The sequence below is a fragment of the Callorhinus ursinus genome, unplaced genomic scaffold (assembly GCF_003265705.2).
Source record: "Callorhinus ursinus isolate GAN/ISIS: 27379988/994484 unplaced genomic scaffold, GSC_fseal_2.0 scaffold3, whole genome shotgun sequence".
Lineage (NCBI taxonomy): Eukaryota > Metazoa > Chordata > Mammalia > Carnivora > Otariidae > Callorhinus > Callorhinus ursinus.
In genome coordinates, this window is record NW_027397065.1 from 55,516,187 (window position 1) to 55,536,293 (window position 20,107).

Consider the following 20,107-nt stretch of genomic DNA (forward strand, 5'->3'; position numbering starts at 1 on the left):
GTGCAATTGCTGTGTCATAGGGTAGTTCTATTTTTAACTTTCTGAGGAACCTCCATGTTGCGTTCCAGAGTGGCCGCACCGGTTTGCATTCCCACCAACAGTGTAAGATGGTTCCCTTTTCTCCACATCTTCACCAACATCTTGTTGTTTCCTGTATTGTTAATTTTAACCATTCTTACATTGTAGTTTTTATTTTTATTTCCCTGATGATGAGTGATGTTGAGCATCTTTTCATTTGTCTATTAGCCATTTGTATGTCTTCTTCGGAAAAGTGTCTATTCATGTCTTCTGCCCATTTTTTACCTGGATTATTTGTCTTTTGGGTGTTGAGTGTGATAAGTTCTTTGTATTTTTTGGATACTAACACTTTACCATATGGGTCATTTGCAAATATCTTCTCCCATTCCATGGGCTGCCTTTTAGTTTTGTTGATTGTTTCCTTCACTGTGCAGAAGGTTTTTATCTTGATGAAGTCCCAATAGTTCACTTTTGCTTTTGTTTCCCTTGCTTCTGGAAACGTGTCTAGTAAGAAGTTGCTATGGCTGAGGTCAAAGAGGTTACTGCCTGTGTTCTCCTCTAGGATTTTGATGGCTTCCTGTCTTATTAGGTCTTTCATTCATTTTTAGTTTATTTTCGTGAATGGTGTAAGAAGGTGGAACAGTTTCATTCTTCTGCATGTGGCTGTCCAGTTTTCCCAGCACCACTTGTTGAAGAGAGTTTTTTCCATTGGTTATTCTTTCCTGCTTTGTCAAAGATTAGTTGACCATAGAGTTGTGGGTCCATTTCTGGGTTTTCTGTTCTGTTCCATTGATTTATATGTCTGTTTTTGTGCCAGTACCATACTGTCTTGATGATGGCAGCTTTCAATTACTATCTAATTACTCTAATGCATTTATTTTGTCTACTGTCTATGTTTCTCCACTAAATCTAAGATCTATGAAGGAGGTGTTTTTGCCTGTTTAGTTTTATATTGTTCCAATAATGAGAAGACTGTCTGGCAAGTAGTACAAGATCAATAAATATTTGTTGAATGATTACATTAATGATCAACACAAGGAATAAAAAGACAAACAACAGAAAAATTACCAAAAGAAAAAAAATAGTATTTTATAGAAGATGAAAAGTACAAGGTATATAAGTCAACAAATAGAAAAATGTTCAAACTTATTAACAATCAGAGAAATGTGAATTAGGCTTACAATGATATAACACTTTATACCCCCTATATTTGTTAAATTTACATATAATTTAGTGTATTATTACAAATATTGATGAGGAGGTGTGTCAAAGGGAATTCTATAAGTAAGTATAACATTTTGAAAAATAATTGGGCACATTCCTGAAAAGTTGAACAGCCAGCCATACACTTTACTAATGAGCAATTCCATTTCAAGGCATGTGCCATAGACAATGTCTTGCAAAAGTGTAATAAACAAAGTGCTAATGGTCATAATAACATTGTTCATAATAAAACAATGGAAAAAAAATCAAGTGTCCATTGAAAAGAGAATTCATAGATTAATTTTGTTGTCTTCACAGAGTATCATACTAGACAACTGTTAGAATAATTATGGAGTAGCAGCTATACACATTAATTGTATAAAAAAAATATTGAAAGAAAAAAACAAATTTCAGAAGCCAGTTGTATTAGGATTCTCCAGAGAAACTGAACCAATAGGATGGATATGTATATATATTTTTGCAAGAGAAATATCCTTTTCTGTAACATTTTAAATATGTTATACATTAACAATGTCATATTTAAAGGAAGATTAATTATGAGGAATCGGCTCACACAATTGTGGAGGCTGGCAAGTCCAAAACCGCAGAGCCTATGTCCGTGTTGGGGTCTGAAGGCCCAGAGCTACTGTAGAACAAGGGAGAGCCGATGTGCCCACTTGGAGGCTATCAGGCGGGAGAATTCTATCTTACTCAGGGAAAGGTCAGTCTTTTTTTCTATTCACACCTTCAGTTGATTGCATGAGGCCCATTCAAATTAGGGAAGGCAATCTCCTTCCTTCACTCAGTCTACAGATTTAAGTGTTAATCTCATCCAAAAACACTCTCACAGAAACAACCAGAATAATGTTTGACTAATATCTGTGTATCTTGTGGCCCCCAGGCAAGTTGACACATCAAATTATCCATCACACCGGTATCTGGTAAAACTCCTTTTTTATAAAACTCAAAAAATATTAACCATTAAATTCATTAGAAAAACTTTTATATGTCCTAAAAGTAAAAATGTAAAATCACAGCAGTATTCAGCATCAACAGGCAAGTTATTGATGCTCAGACAAATATGAAAGAAATACATGGTGATCCAAATTTGGGGAGTGGGAAGGGAGGGAGTTACAAGCAGGGAAAATAGCACTGTGCAAAATCAACAAATTTTACATTAATTTTTAAAGTACGACATTGGTGCAAAGATAGATAAGGAGACTAATAGAGAAAAATGAGAAAGAATTTCATAACCTTCAAATTACAGACATTTTATATATATGTATGTTTATAAAAATGTACATACATATATATGAAATATATAAACTCTCATGAATTTTATACTTATTAAATATTCCCAGAGAAATAGAGATAAAATAAGGCAACATCTGTTCCTTTTATGATATTTATAATCTACCAGAACTGCAAACAAATAAACATGATTTAATCAATATTATGAGGGAAATAAATTGTTACATGTAATCATATTCAGGAGTAATTAAGTAATGGCATCACACAGTTTGGGAGGCATTTATAGTTAATACTGAAAATTAAGTACAAAAAGCTAAGTGTAGTCACTTAGGTAATTAAATATAAAAAGGTATAATGCCAAAAAAAGGATATTTCTTTTGAAAAAATTATTTCACTTGTTTTTTTTTCCTAGAGATCATGATAAAGAATATATTATTTATAATGTAACCATCTTTGGACTAATATGAAGTCCCAATTCCAATATTAATGTTGGAATAACAAACATGAAGCCCTAACCGTACAGTTTTGTTTCCCAAGAGTCACAATTATAACTACGTAGGGAAAAAACTGTTTTATCATTGATTACTTAATGGCTTTGATGTCAGACTGTATTCGGTACAAAACAACTATAATCTCTTATCAATTTGCTATCTGCTGTTAAAATACTGTTGTGCAGGACATGGATTCAATATTTAAACTGTGTAAGAAAACATATTCCAAGAAATAATGCGACATAGAAAGTTATAGAAATAGCAAAAATATTTAAGGGGGCATAAATTAAAGACAAAAGAAAATATTTCCCTCTGTATAAGCCATCTTGTAGTTATACATGCATAAAAAGTGACTCTAGACCCTGCTAATTTAAAGTATTGGAGTTGTTTGGTGATTTATTGCCTCTTAAAATCTGGCTCTTCATTGATTCTGTAAGGTATTTTTTGATCTGGTCTTTTGTTGTATTCACTTAAAATGTAAGTGTTCCATGACTTGTTTACCATTTGAAATACATAAAAATGGACTTGGCCTCAGGGTACCTTGTGCAAACGTCATCTCCATTTTTATGTAAAATAAAATGGCAAGCACAGATCAAAGAGTGCTCTAATTCAATGAGAATATGTATGTGAAGATACAAATGCACACATACATGTTCAAGTGTCAGGCAGACAGATTTTTCTTAGTGCGTACATATGACAACACATATTGTGCAGAGTTTATTACAGACAACAGTTGTGAACCAAAAGAAAGCTGGTATTTATGTATCTATTTGCTGCTAATTATTTTTTAAAAATTGTGTAGTGCTTAATATATTCTAGGTGCTGTTATCTTGTATGAACTTTAGGTTGGTACTCTCTGTATCTTCATTCAAAAGAGGAAACAGACACAGATTAAAGTAACTTTCCCACTGTTGGACAGGGTCAGGAGTGAAGTTTGAATCAAATCCTTCTGACTTCGAACTGCACTGTGAACCATGGTATGCATTGTTACAGGTATTATTGTTATAATAATGGTTATTGATAACTTATGCTATAATAATACATATTATTCCTCTTTATTAAAATAACTCTTGAAAACAAGAAAAAAGCATGCACAATTCCAGCACTGCAGGTAAATACTATTAGCGTTTTACTTTGTGGCTTCCAAATTTTTATATGTAATAAAATCTAATTATATTAATTTATAACTTTAAAGTTGGCATTATAATCTATCCAGATTTTGTTACCTGTCTTTCTCAGTAAATATTTACCATCACATCAAATCCAGACCCACATCATCCTTTTAATAACTGTCACGTATAATTGTATGGATACGTATTATAGTATTTTCTAACCCACATTGTTAGACATTGGGTTGATTCTTATTTTTAACTATTATAAACAATGTTTTCAAAGCTGCAGTAGTAAAATCATACTTTGAAAACTTATTCCCTGCTCATTTTTTTGTGCATAGTGCCCAAATGACTAATTTTACAAATGATCAGACACATATAAGGGCATGTGCTTCTTCTAACAGCCTAAACCTAGACCTAATTTGTTGCATGACTACATTTCCAGTCTTCTTTACTTAGTTATTTTAACATTCTTATCATATCTAAACTGCAGGGATCAACATCTACAAAGAAAATACTGTGTGCTTCAGTGCTGAGGGCTTTAGAGATTGCTAACACATATTAGATAAGTCCCTACATTAAATGAGATACTTAAAAAAATAACTACATGGAAAGATAATTAATGATTTAGTATATTGAATTAGAAGTCACTATTGGTAAAGACTATACCCCTTCCAGTAAAACACAGTGAAGTTCTTTGCCTGTAGCATCCATTAAATGCTTTGATCTAGATAATAAATTAAAACATACATTGCCACAAATACATTTAAAATAAGTAGTATTAAACATTACTGGTATTTACACAAAAAGAAAAATCATAGTTTTTGTTAAATGTCTCAAACGTCAAGCCAAGAAACTCAACTGAACTATTTTGGAAAAGATGAAACTAGCCATAATATTCAGGGTAAGTCCACTCAATGATTGCCTAGACCCAGGGTTTATTATAATTGTGAAATGTCTGAGTGTACCAGATCCAACCAAAACTTTTAAAAACAATGAAACAAACAGCACGTGGAAAGGCACAGAGCAGAAACAATCAACAAGAAAGATACATGGATTCCAGAGTCAAGATGGTTGTCTAGGAGGATGACAGTCCTTGCAGGTAGTACATGAGGAAATAAGTTTTTATCAGAGCATGTACTTGTTCAATAGCACTTGTTAAACCCTAATGGCTTTAAATAGAGGGGTTCTTCATTGCTGTAACATTTATTACCCAAGTCCCTGCCATTTTGATGAATAGAAGCAAACTATTTATTAATGAACCAAACCCTTCAGAAAATTAATTCCCATAGAAACATGTCTCCTAGCTAATAATAGCATTTATGCATACATATAATGTTCATTTTTTTGTTCATTCTTTTGATGATTATTATTATAAACATGCAACAATATATCCAATGATATCCAAAATTGCCATGTATACTCTAACCACTCATAGATTTTTGTTCGTTTAAGTTTTTATTTAAATTCTACCTAGTTAACATATAGTGTATTATTGGTTCAGAAGTAGAATGTAGTGATTCATCACTTAAATATAACATCCAGTGCTCACCACTCATATATTTTTTTTCCAAAGTTCTATACTGCTCTTCTGAATCTGATTCTGGTATCTAATGCCTCTTTTGCATCTCTTCTTAGATTTATCACAGAAATTCCAAACTCATGATTTTTTTTCTCCCAAATCAATACTTCCTCTATTTTTGCCAATCAGTCTTAGTGATTAAACCATAATCAATACAATGGCTTATGTCAGAAATCTAGGGGTCCTATTTGGTACTCTCCTCTTTCAGGCCCCACATCCTATCCATCAGAAAGTGTTGCCTAATTCCAAAAATGCTTCAAATTTATATACACATTTCCATTACCACCACCATGCTACTCCGTGTTACTATGATCTCTCCCCGGAAATCTGCACTAGGCTTGTAATGGATGTCCTCACAGCCACTCTAGATACCTCTACCCAAAACTTTCTGACAACAGAGTGACACATTGACAACACAAGTCTGATTGTATGAACCCTAGCCTCTCACCTCTAGGTTTTCAAAAGCTGCAGTTGTGCTGGGATAACATATCAACACCTAATGTGAACAACAAAACTCCTCATCTGTCAAACTTACTCTTTTCCCTACTCTTCCTCTTCTTGATGTTGCAGTACATGGGCCTTCTTGCACTTCCTACTAATAACCATGCTCTTCACTGCTTCAGAGCCTTCCCCACAAAATATCCACCCAGTATACTCAGCACATACATAGTTCCTCTGCTGGCCTAACCTTTAATTTACCTTTTCAGAGAAGAATTTTCTGATTTTTTTAGTATTCGGAGGTCCCTCCGAATTATGGGCAATCTCTTACTTCCCCATTATTTTTTACTGATAAAACTTCCTATACCTTATAGTCATATAATTTTTGTATAATGCATTAGTTATAAATGTTTTGCCTGCTTAGAATATATTCTAAAAGTAAATTGAAACATAAGAACATTTAGAGTTTGCTGAACAAGAGCCTGGAAGTGGTTGATCCTAAGTGTAATTTGGTAACTCAGTGATATCAAGGCTCTGGATCAGCATTTCTGCATCCCCTTAGTCCTCTGAGTTTCCAAGATGGAAGCCACAATTGAAAACACTATGGCTACACATCAGTTATCCCTATGATAAGAAAGAAAATGACATTCTCCTGACAAGACTTTCTCCTTACCAGGGAAGAAAATAGCTCCCAGAACGCTTTTCCCTATATCTCTTTGGTAGGAACTGGTCTCCTACCCATCCCTAGGCTAATCAAAGGCAAAGAGGAATGAGAACACTATGATTGGCTTAATACCAAACATGGAATTAAGAATTTAGGGAGTTCTAAAATTGTCTATTTGGGCTTAGACAACTCTCTTGTCATTCTACAACCGCACAATTTTCACATGAAAAATTGCATAGGAGGAGGAGGAATTGACATATGAAGAGACAATGTGAGATAATTACTTAGCATATTAAATCTGAGGAAATGGCCATGAATTAAATAAGTGAAAATTGTAGAAAGGAACTTGGAATTATTTGATCAACTCCTAGTTCAGTAATCATTCTATAGCATTCATGGCAATCGTGTATTCTCTGTGTGAAGATTTTCAGAGATGAAATCTTGTTATTTTCCATATCACTTACTTGACTTTGTACTGAACTGTTTTAAAATTATTATCTTATTTTTTCCCACAAGATGTAATGGAATTTGCCTTAACTACTTTTGTGATAATATTTCTAGAGTGCTTCCTCTTGATACCTCAGGGTTTTTGTTTTTCTTTTTGTTTTTGGTATATTCTAGTCAATTAGTGCCTATCTTAGAAAAACGTGATTTCTGTAATGCACACAAAAAGGAATCACCTCTTCTATTCTGAAACTTTTGTATATGAAGCTTCACTCTTAAATCTACATTAGTTGCACTTTTTTTATTTCAGTAGGCATTTTACACTATTAACTTATATTTTACTTGTATTCAACCAAATACTTAGCCATCTTTTTTTTTTTAAGATTTTATTTATTTAATTTGAGAGACAGAGAGAATGAGAGAGAAAGCACATGAGATGGGGGGAGGGTCAGAGGGAGAAGCAGACTCCCTGCTGAGCAGGGAGCCCGATGCGGGACTCGATCCAGGGACTCCAGGATCATGACCTGAGCCGAAGGCAGTCGCTTAACCAACTGAGCCACCCAGGCGCCCTTAGCCATCTTTTATATAAACTACTTGTAAGCCAGGTTTGGGGACTATATTTTTGTTGTTGGTTTTGTTTTGTTTATTTTTAGTAAATGTTTTAATATTTATACAGTTAATGTATGTTGAAATGATAGTTTATTAACCGCTTACCTTTCTTTTACAATACTCACTTATGACAATTTTCTCACTATTAACATTTGGCTGTTTCTGAGATTTGTAAGACTCTCAAGATCTTTTTAGACACAAAATCTATCATCAAGGATGATTGCAATCCAGTTTTGAGTAAAATCTGATAAACAGTACCTTTTTATTTTTTTTTAAAGATTTTATTTATTTATTTGAGAGAGAAAATGAGAGCATGAGAGGGGGGAAGGTCAGAGGGAGAAGCAGACTCCCTGCTGAGCAGGGAGCCTGACGCGGGACTTGATCCAGGGACTCCAGGATCATGACCTGAGCTGAAGGCAGTCGCTTAACCAACTGAGCCACCCAGGCGCCCCAACAGTACCTTTTTAAACACTATAAAAATCACTGGTTAGATTGTTAACAAGGTAAGGGCAGTGTTTTGTGGTAAGTCACCTGAAACCACTCTTCCTGGTGAGAGTGATTCATCAGTACCAAATGGACACTGCTTTTTAATAAGCTTCGAATCCACAGATCTATACTATTAGTCACCTAACATTTTCCCCATTTTTCCATAAGTAAAAGCAATGTCATGAAATACTGGATCATTTGCCTTGCTGAGATGAAAATCATGCATTTTAAATCATTCCTTGGATGTGGAAGATTAGTAAAATTACTATAAATAAAAATAGGATGAGATTTGGCAGGACTTGATGTTTATGAATTCCTCTGAGACACATTTTATTAATTCTTCCAGAGATTAGTGGCAGATAACCTTAGCAATTTATAGAATTTACCTTTTTTAGCAATGAGAGAGAGATTCTATCTCAGTTCTCCTGCTATAGTTCCAAGATATTACCATTCTCAAAAGTTATAATAATGGCTTCACAATCACATATTCAAATTTTTTCAGAAGTCTAGGGTTTGAATGCCTGACTATAGCAATGCTATCCCAGCAGAAATTTATTTAAAATACTTGCTTCATCTCTTGTAAAAGAAACCAAAACATGTTGACAAAATCTCCCCCCTTTTAACAAGAGTGGAAGTGTTTCTCTCTGCAAAATAACTTTCAATTGTAACTAAAAATAACATCTGGGGGTGCCTGGGTGGTGCAGTCGGTTAAGCCTCAGACTTGGTTTCAGCACAGGTCATGATATCAGGATTCTGAGATGAGCCCCTCATGGAGCTCTGTGCTCAGCGTGGAGTCCACTTAGGACTCTCCCTTTCTCATCTGCCCCTTCACCCCCACCCCTCTAAGATAAATAATAAATAAATAAATAAATAAATAAATAAATAAATAATCTTTTAAAAAAATAAAAATAACATCTGTTCCTTCCTACCCCACGCCCAGGAAATATATGCAAATCTAGATTGCCAGACTTTCTTTTTTAAATGAAACATTAAAAAAAACATTGGCCCATCACATTAAAGTGCAAAGACATTGTTAAACTATGAACCTATTAATATTTCTTTGTCCTTAATTTAGGGAAATATAGAAAAGACCTGGAAATAAGGTAGAAACGTAACAACATATTTTGAAAAAAAGATAATAAAAAATGTAGTGAATCTTTAGTTCCTCATTATGATTATTTGGGGATGATAATTAAGCTCCAAATAGATGGGTGAGAAGGAAAACTAGTATCAAAGGATATATCCCTAACTACCTCTACTACGCAAGCATAAAGCCAAATGTGTCACTCCGAGACCTCATTCACTTATCTTCAAAATGAGAGGTCCATTAAAAAAAAAAATTCTGAGCTCCCTCTCATCTCTGAAATTTGATAATTCTAAATTTCAGCTCTCCACTTTTATCTTCCTGATCTGTTTTTTGGATTGTATTGACCATTTGCATTTAAAAAAATAAAAAGTAGCTGGTTAAATATCATGTATAAAAACGTCAATACATCCTGTTCCTGACTTCTTTTTTTTTTCTCCTGTTTGATCACTACATATCTGAACTGATAAACTGAATTTAATCTATGGTGCCTAACACATTCTTGCAATGACTAATCTTTATCAATCACCAGTTTGTTGTGCTAACTTTGAAATAGCTGTTGATAATGCAGTTATTTCATCCAATTGTAACAAGAAGAATTTAATGAGTGTTTGAAGTGTGTGTGATTATGCTATTTGAAAATTATACATTTTCCAAGATAAGGATTAAACACAAATCAAAGGAAGTCAATATTTCCTTATGAATGGAAGTGATTATATGTAATCGGCAAACTTTGAAGCTTTCTACACTAGCATACTGAATAATCAACACTGTTGTTTTGTTATTATCAGTAGGATTGCACTTTTGTAGCTTTTGAAATGCCTGCTGTTTGCATAGTTGAAGGTAAAGAGGAAAGTTTGTTTTCCCACTAACATTTCATTGATTGTTTGCTTTCCATTGAGAGTTTGTGACACTTTATCTCCCTGGCAGCTGGACTTTTTACCTGTCTTATATGGAGTGGTTTCATTAGAACCTAATTGATTTTGCAGTTGATGAGCTCAGTGTTAGTATGTGTTGTCTCTTATAAACTATTTTCTACATGGACCTTCTTTCTTCTAGTGATACGAGAATAATTGACCCAGTATTTAAATAACAGTGTACTAAAATAGTAAAAAATTACTTTGATCCAGTTCCAATGCGGTATTTATTTCTTATCTAAAGCAAAGATATTTCCTTTATCACTCCTTGCCTTGTTTTATCTCACAAAGGTTGATTATTAAAAACTGATGAAAGTTTATATAATTCATTTTAGATGTCAAACAATGGCTTTGCAAAATGGGAGACAATCATAGCATGCAATCTAAAAATAGTCTTATGAACATTGATGAGTTGTCATGTTTTTCATAGGTAAACCATAATGTTCATTTCTACATTATCTCTTACCTCCAGATATTTTGTGTGTGTGTGTGTGTGTGTGTCTGTGTGTGTGTGTGTCTGTGTATGTTTGTTTTTTATGTCTGGACTTTTCCATGGTGAGTTTTCAGCATTTAGACAATATTTTTGGCTCTTTTCTTTATGAAAAATGTTTTTAAAGTCAAAATCACAACTTGATATACGTGGTAGCTCTTTTATCAAACTCAGTATACCCACTGCCCTATTGTATGAAAAATACAGCGTGTTTGACTTTCCATAAGAAAACTCCAAGACTTAATGAGCTAAAGAAAGCCCTAAGTGAAATCCACTGGCCTATTATTTTGTTGTCCATGGGATTTAATAACCATGTGGAAAGCATTGTTCAGCGTATTAGAGGGTGGCCCCTTCAGGTAAAATCTTAAATGTACCAGCAAAGCAAAATGGGGACCTCCTCTCTCTATTCAGTTTTAATCTCTTTCTTTCAGGGGCACGAAATTCATAGCCTCAAGTTGATTAAATTAAAAATTCAATTAAATACATATTTTTAAGTGGACGCACTTGCTTTGAACAGAATAGCATCTTCTGAGTTATAAACAGTTTTCAGAAGAAATATACACCAGATATAGCCATTGCCATTTTCTGAGAAGTTATTTAGCATGTTTTAAATCAGAAAATTTAATATGCACTCCAAAGATCAAAGGACCAATAGTGAAAAGCTAAATAAGAATATCTTTGTGTAATTTTCTATTATTCTGTTATATTGAGGATAAAAGACTATCCAGAATATTGTGTCCAAAAATATCCTTTTATCATTTCTATATTTTTAAACTTTTCCTGTGCACTAATAATTCCCTAACATTTGACCCTTATTGATTTTAAATCAAATTACATGATATGGAATTCTTTCATAAAATTCTGCATTATAGGAAAACATGTTGCACTTCTAACATCAAGAATTATGTTAAAACTAGCTGAGCATTGCCTTTATCTTGGCATCTGAAGTAAATATATATCTAGAAGAAAAAAATACTCACAAAAACTTTGAGAGGTCCTAAAGCTATATTTTAGCATTTTAGAGATGAAGCAGCTTTTAGTAAGATATTATATTAAATTTGAAACTCCTTGTGGAGGTTGTGTTTTTTTAAAGATGTAAATTAAATGTGGTATTTCCATAATTAAGTATAAAACAAATTAACAAATAAAAAGTGTTAACATTGAACTTGCCTTAGGGATATGTTCCCAGAGCTAATAACATAAGTTAAACTAAGACTTTCAGGTGTTTGGATAAGCAAACAGCATTCTGAAATATATCCTCAATCAATCACTTCTATCTGGGAGATGGGAAGCTCCAGCTTTCATCATATCCTGTCAAGTGGTTTGGTTTATTGAAAAGTCTAAATTAGGTACTACAAAACCAACACCCAGAAATGCAGAGAATTTGTCATTGAGATGATAAAAAATTACAGTTGGTGTTTGAATTTTTTAAGGACAAGAGTTATCTCCTATATTTGAATTCTTAGCACTTAGTATATTACTTAGCACTTGCTCTGTGGTCAGTAGTCAGTATGTACTTATTATGTTAGTTTTTGTTGAATTAGTAGCTGATTCCCAAAAAGCAATACTAAACAGGCTAGAAAGAAGAGATGGAGTCCGTTACATTTCTTTGAACTTGTGGCTGATTTAGTAAGTACACTTTGTTATATGTTAAGATTTGGCTAAGTCACCAATGTATATTTCTGTATTTATTCTACACCCTGAGAGCCATAAATGGTTATTACATATCTGAATAATAATAAGGAAGTATTTCTTTTTTTTTTCTTAATTTTATTATGTTATGTTAGTCACCATACAATACATCATTAGTTTTTGATGTGGTGTTCCATGATCCATTGTTTTCGTATAACACCCAGTGCTCCATGCAGTATGTGCCCTCCTTAATACCCATCACCAGGCTAACCCATCCCCCTCCCCACTCTCCTCTAAAACCTTGTTTGTTTCTCAGAGTCCATAGTCTCTCATGGTTCATCTCTCCCTCCAATTTCCCCCCCTTCATTTTTCCCTTCCTTCTCCTAATGTCCTCCATGCTATTCCTCATGTTCTACAAATAAGTGAAAATTAAGGAAGTATTTCTGCTAAAGTTTTAGTTACAGAGAGATTTATATTATCTTGTGGGTTGGTTCTCAGTGACATCAAGTGCAGTCATACGCCTGTCTTATAAAAAGGAGCTGGGGTGCCTGGGTGGCACAGTTGGTTAAGCATCAGACTCTCGGTTTCAGCTCAGGTCATGGTATCAGGGTCGTGAGATCAAACCCCGCATCAAGCCCCACATCAGGCTCTATGCTCTGTATGGAGTCTGCTTGAGATTCTCTCTCTCTCCCTCTCCTTCGGCACACCCTGCTCATGCTCTCTCTCCCTAAAATAAATAATTAAATCTTTAAAAAAAAAAGGGAAAAAAAGGAACTGACAGTCAAAGAGTGTGCCACTCACTTAATATTTTGCTTCGTGATCATCTGGACATCCTAAAAAGAGATGATCTATGACATTTTCTTACTTCATGCACAGGCAATAAACATGTCTTTTTGCCTAGGAAGAAAGGAACACTATAAAGGTTGCTCAGACATAAGTTATTTGAAAAAGATTGAAGAACCTTTTTATAATTAATATTTATGGTTTTTAATTCTTATGCTTATAATAGATAAAATAATCACCTTATCAACAGCAAACTGAGAAATAAGTGAAAAATGTAATTTGTTACCATAACTTTTAAATGTCCTCTTTCAACATTATTTCTACCAACAGTGCCTGTTGGGATCATAAATTCAACATAGAATTTCTTTTTTATTCTCTTGTCATTTCTTTACACATATTCTCAAAGCAGATGATTTTTTTTATTCCTTTTAAAGAAATATTTTAACAGGGTCTTCTCTATCCTAAAGACATTTTTACTGAAATTTCTTGGTTATTTAATAAGCAGAAAATACGATGTATTATTTTTAGCTTTGTTAAATATTGTTGGTATTAAAGAATTTTGGTTTAATTCACATCTCCAAAATATGGGTTTATTTAACCAAAAGTTAAGTACTCATGCATTATACTTTACTTATGAAAATCAATGTAGGGGCACCTGGTGGTTCAGTTGGTTAAATATGGGACTCTTGATTTCAGCTCAGGTCATGATCTCAAGGTCCTGGGATTGAGCCCCATGTTGGGCTCTGCACTCAGCAGGGAGTCTGCTTGAGGATTCTCTCTCCTTCTCCCTCAGCCTCTCCCAGCACTCACATATGTGCTGTCTTTCTCTCTCTCTCTCCTTTTCTCTCTCTCTCAAATAAATAAATAAATCTTAAAAAAAAAGAAAGTGAATGTATGTGTTCCATGATATAAAAAAAGCTAATTAAAAAACTTACATGTATGCAAAGAACATATTTTCCCTCTCCTCTCTTTTTCTGTCTTTCCCTTTCTCTTATAAAGACTTCATTTCATTCTGGGAAGCAAACTAAGAATTATTACACCCAGAAACTTATGGAATTTATCTCAATATCTTAGACATAGTGAGTACTGACTCAAAATGTTTGTTGATTAGAACTATACAGAATATGTCTAAGTCTTTCTTGTGCTTATATTTTCAGTGAATAATAAATAAACTATGTAGAGAATATTATATATATTTTGTATACATTGGAATACCTTGGAAATGCATATGTAGTAAAAGGTACCCCCACAATGAGAACTTGTGTGCATATAAACTAATCCACACATTGGAGGGATAGAGGCAATCTACAGATTTCAGGTTGCACAAGAGAATATACATATACATATATACATATATATATATGTAAGATTTATTTATTCATTTGAGAGAGAGAGAGAAACCATGAGCAGGGGAGGGGCAGATGGAGAGGGAGAGGGAGAGAATCTCAAGCAGACTCCCAGCTGAGCATGGAGCCTGAAGCAAGGCTTGATCTCATGATGCTGAGATCATGGCTGAGATAAAATCAAAGAGTCGATGCTTAACCAACTGAGCCACCCAGGCACCCCAGCACAGGAGAATATTTTTAATGAACACTTCTATAACACTTTCCATACTCTAAATCATAGGTATATAAGGATAAAATTTAATCAGTGCTAGATAATTGTTTGGACCCTCACAAATGCAGTATGATAAAAATGTCACCTTTGACTTTCTCTATATTTATGTGGGGGGAAATACCTAAAAAAACAGAAATAAGAAATATATATTTAAATGATAAATTTCTTCTATGAATTCTCTCTCTAAAACAAAAAATAAGATATAGCCCCTGGTATAGTAACAGTGGAAGCATTGTGATCAACATGTAGAATCCAAGTACTCTTGCTTGGTCTTTAATAAGATCTGGAGTATTGATACCCGAGCTTCACCATTACATGTGGCAGGACAGCACAGTAATCAAGAAGAGAAAATTCTTCAGGAGACACATATGAGTTCAAATGAGGTTTATTTTAAATAGTGTGATACTTGGATTCCATTTCTTTTACCATTTTTGCTCCAAAATTGTGGGGATTTTGAAGAAAGTAAAGTCAATATCAGATTCCCAAATTCTCAACTTTTATTTTTTCAAAAATTTTTTCGTATTCTCTTAGAGGTTTACTGTCTGGAGGGATTTCCCCCCCCCCTAAAAGAATGCACACTCATCTGGAAGAGATTTTAGTGAACACATTGACTCAGCCCTTCAGTTATCAGAGAAGGATAGAATCTAGAAAGATTGGTGAATTTTAAGAATGATGCAGCAAGGTCGTCAAATACCTCAAAATAGGATAATTACCTACATCTTACCTTCATTTTTTCCCATAATTCTAAACATATATCCTAAGATTTATTAGACATTCAAATTTTTATGAAAAGTTAAAATAGAGGTTTTATTTAAACTAATTACCTCTTTGCCTTTTCATCTTACCTTTTAACTTTTCCTTCTTGTTTAACTACTTATCAAACTCTGTCAACTGAGGCATCAGTGTCTAGAGGCTCTCTTTCTAAAGTTAGAACAGTTTTGACATCAGAATTTACATAAACTTCTGTGGAACATTTCTTAAATGTATTAGTTTTGTTCAGAATTTAGGTGAGATTTTTAAGTACCAATTAAATTTTTTTGAAAATTAAAACAACGTTTCATAATAGGATTGAGCAACATTTTTTAATCATTTGACTTTATTTCATAGAGCAGTTTAAAATTTACAGAAATATTGAGTAGGAAATACAAAGATCATATACTCATTCTCCAATTCACCCTACCAAAGTTTCCTCTATTATGAACCTCTCGAATTGCTACATTTATTATTACTGATGAATCCAATCTGATACACTATTATGAACTTAAAGTCCAGTGCTTACATTAGAGTTCACTGTGTTGTACAGTTCTATGGATTTCTTCAAATGCATAATATCATACATCCACCATTATAATGCTATATATAGTCTCATGAAAAATAATTTCACTGCCCTAATACCCCTCTGTGTCCCAAATCCTCTCTCCAACCACTGATCTTTTTACTGTCTCCATAGTTTGTCTTTTCCAAGATGTTATATAGTTGGGATCATAAGATGTCTAGTCCTTTCAGACTAGCTTCTTTCAATTAGCAATAAGCATAGAGTTTAAGGCTCTTCCATGTCTTTTTGTGGCTTGCTAGTTCATTTATTTTTATTGCCCAATGATGTGCCATTTTATGGATATACCACAGCTTTTTTTTTTAATATCTGTTCACCCATTGAAGGACATACTATTTACTTCCAATTTTGTTCTGAATAAGGCTGTTATAAACATTTGCATGCAGGTTTCTGTAGAGACACAAGTTTTCAAGCCCTTTGGGTAAATACTTAGGAAAGTAAATTGCTGGATATGACTTTGGTTAGCTTTGCTAATAAACTGCCAAACTGCTTTTCATAGTATCTGTACCATTTTGCATTCCTACAAGCAATGAATGAGGCCTTCTGTTGCTCTCCATCCTCCCCAGCATTTTTTGTTGTCAGTGTTTTGGATTTCAGTGATTCTAATAGGTATGTAGTGATATCTCTTGTTGTTTTACTTTGCAATTCCCTAATGACATATTATGTTAAGTATCTTTCCTTAGATTTATTTGTCATCTGTACATCTTCTTTAGTGAGATATTTGTTCAGACACCAAAAAAGAATGCTCCATGAAAGAAAAATTTGCTAAGTTGGATTTCATTAAAATTAAAAACTTTTGCTCTGTGAAAGGCATTATTAGAGCATGAAAATATATGCTCCAGATTGGGGGAAAAATTTGGAAAACACTTATCTGATAAAGGAATTCTATAAAATTAGACAAAGAACTCTTAAAGCTCACAATGAGAAAACACACAACCAAATCAAAAAGGGGGCAAAACATCTGAACAAATAATTTTTTAAAAATAACAATAAATGTTACACACTCATGAGTATGTATAAAATTAATTATAGCATTCTCTTAAACTGCAAAGCTACTTAGTTTTGCACAGTATTTTTTTATGTTAATCAGTCTTTATTTTTTAAAAAGACTATTTTCAAGCTTACAGAGAATTAAATGGATTATTTAAAGTTCATTAACTGGAAAAAAAAACAACTCTAACACAGCATTAATTTAAAAAATGAGAAAAATGTTTTTATATATATTAATGTCAATATAGATTAAAACCAAAAGAATAATTTGATTTATTATTTTTAAATAACAGTTTTATTGAGATACAATTTACTTACTTAAAATTTACCCTTTTATTTATTTATTTTTTAATTTTATTTATTTATTCATGAGAGACAGAGAGAGAGAGAGAGAGAGAAGCAGAGGGAGAAACAGGCTTCCCGCTGAGCAGGGAGCCCAATACAGAACTCGATCCCAGGACCCTGGGATCATGACCTGAGCTGAAGGCAGACACTTAACCATCTGAGCCACCCAGGCGCCCAAAATTTACCCTTTGAAATTGTCAATTCAACGTTTTCTGTATGATTACAGAGTTATGAGTTATGTAACCATCACCATCTAATTTTAGAATATTTTAATCACTTCCAAAATAAACCTGTACCCATTAGTAATCACTCTCCATCCACTTTCCCCCAGTCTCTGACAATCACCAATATAATTTCTGTCACTATAGATTTGGTTATTCTGGAAATGTCATATAAGTGGAATCATATACTACATGGTCTTTTGTGATTGGTCTTTTTCACTTATCATATTTTTGATACCCATCCATGTATGAAGTACATGTATGTTGAAGCATGTGTGAGTACTTCATTCCTTTTATTGCCACATAATTTGCTATTGTGATGATTTATCATTGATGTAAAGAATATTTCATGCTGTCTCATGCAGGATATGTATTAAGTACTGACTATGCCTTTAGAAAATTTTCTTCAGATAATTGGTAATTCATTAAAAGGAATGACAATTGATTTTAGAAATGGAAATATTGTTATCAAGGCCAGAGAAGACTGCCTCTCAATTTTTTAGTACATATTCAAAGATGCAGCAGATACAATGCAGGGTTCCAATTAACCTTCTTCAATATAATTTAAACAAAGATACCCACCCCCTGAAAACACCCACAAAATGTGTAAATATATATGGTTATGAATATGGCTGAATGAAAATAAAGCTAATTATTGCAAAAGAGTTAGAATTATTTTTAAAAAAATAAAAAATGTGTTAAGTAGTAATGGTGAGAGTGGACATCCCTGTCTTATTACTGACCATAGAGAAAAAGCTCTCAGTTTTTCTCCATTAAGGATGATATTAGTTGTGGGTCTTTTGTGTATGGCCTTAATGATGTTGAGGTATGTTCCCTACTTTGTTGAGGGTTTTTATCAAGAATGGATGCTGTACTTTGTTTAATGCTTTTTCTGCATCTATTGAGAGGATCATTATCATTCTTATCATTCTTATCATTTCTTTTATTAATGTGGTGTATCAAATTGATTGATTTGTGAATATTGAACCCACCCTTGTAGCCCAGGAATAAATCCCGAATGATTGTGGTGAATGATTCTTTTAATGCACTGTTGGGTTCAATTTGCTAGTATCTTATCGAGAATTTTTGCATCGATGTTCATCAATTGGCCTGTAATTCTCTGTTTTAGTGGTGTCTTTGTCTGGTTTCAGAATCAAGGTAATGAGGGCCTCATAGAAGCAATTTGGAAATTTTCAATCCATTTCTATTTCTTGGAACTATTTGAGAAGAATAGGTACTAATTCTTCTTTAAATTCTGGTAGAAATCCCCTGGGAAGCCAGCTAGCCCTGGACCTTTGTTTGTTGGGAGATTTTTGATTACTAATTCAATTTTTTTGCTGGTTATGGGTCTGTTCAAATTTTCTCTTTCTTTGTGCTTCATCTTTGGTAATTTATATGTTCCTAGGAATTTGTCCATTTCTTCCAGATTGCCCAGTTTGTTGGCATATAATTTTTCATAACATTCTCTTAAAATTTCTGTGTGTTTCTGCAGTGTTGGTTGTGATACCTCCTTCATTAGTGATTATATTTATTTAGGTCCTTTAGTACTGGAATTCTTAGCCTCAGTAGTCAGACAACAAAAATAAATAAAGGGCATTCAGGCTGGCAAGGAAGAAGTCAAACTTCATTATTTGCAGATGACATGATACTCTATGTACAAAACCCAGAGGACTCCACCAAAAACTTACTAGAACTAACATATGAATTCAGCAAAATCACAGGATATAAAATCAACATACAGAAATCTGTTGCATTTCTAAATCATTAATGAAGCAGCAGAAAAAGAAATAAAGGAATCGATCCCATTTACAATTGTACCAAAACCAATAAGATACCTAGGAATAAACCTAACCAAAGAGGTAAAATATCTGCACTCTGAAAACTATAGAACACTTATGAAAGAAATTGAAGAGGACACAAGGAAATAGAAAAACATTCCAGGTTCATGGACTGGAAGAATAAACATTGTTAAAATTTCTATACTACCGAAAGCAATCAATACATGTAATATAATCCCTATCAAAATACTAGCAACATTTTTCACAGAGCTATAACAAACCTAAAATTTGTTTGGAACCACAAAAGACCCTGAATAGCCAAAGCAATCCTGAAAAAGAAAAGAAAAGCTGGAGGCATTACGATTCTGGACTTTAAGGTTTATTACAAAGCTGTAGTCATCAAGACAGTATGGTGCTGGCACAAAAAGAGACACATAAATCAATGGAACAGAATGGAAAGCCCAGAAATGGACCCAAAACCATATGGTCAACTAATCTTTGACAAAGCAGGAAAGAATATCTAATGGAAAAAAAGACAGCCTCTTCAACAAATGGTGTTGGGAAAACTGGACAGCCACATGCAGAAGAATGAAACTGGACCATTTCCTTACACCATACA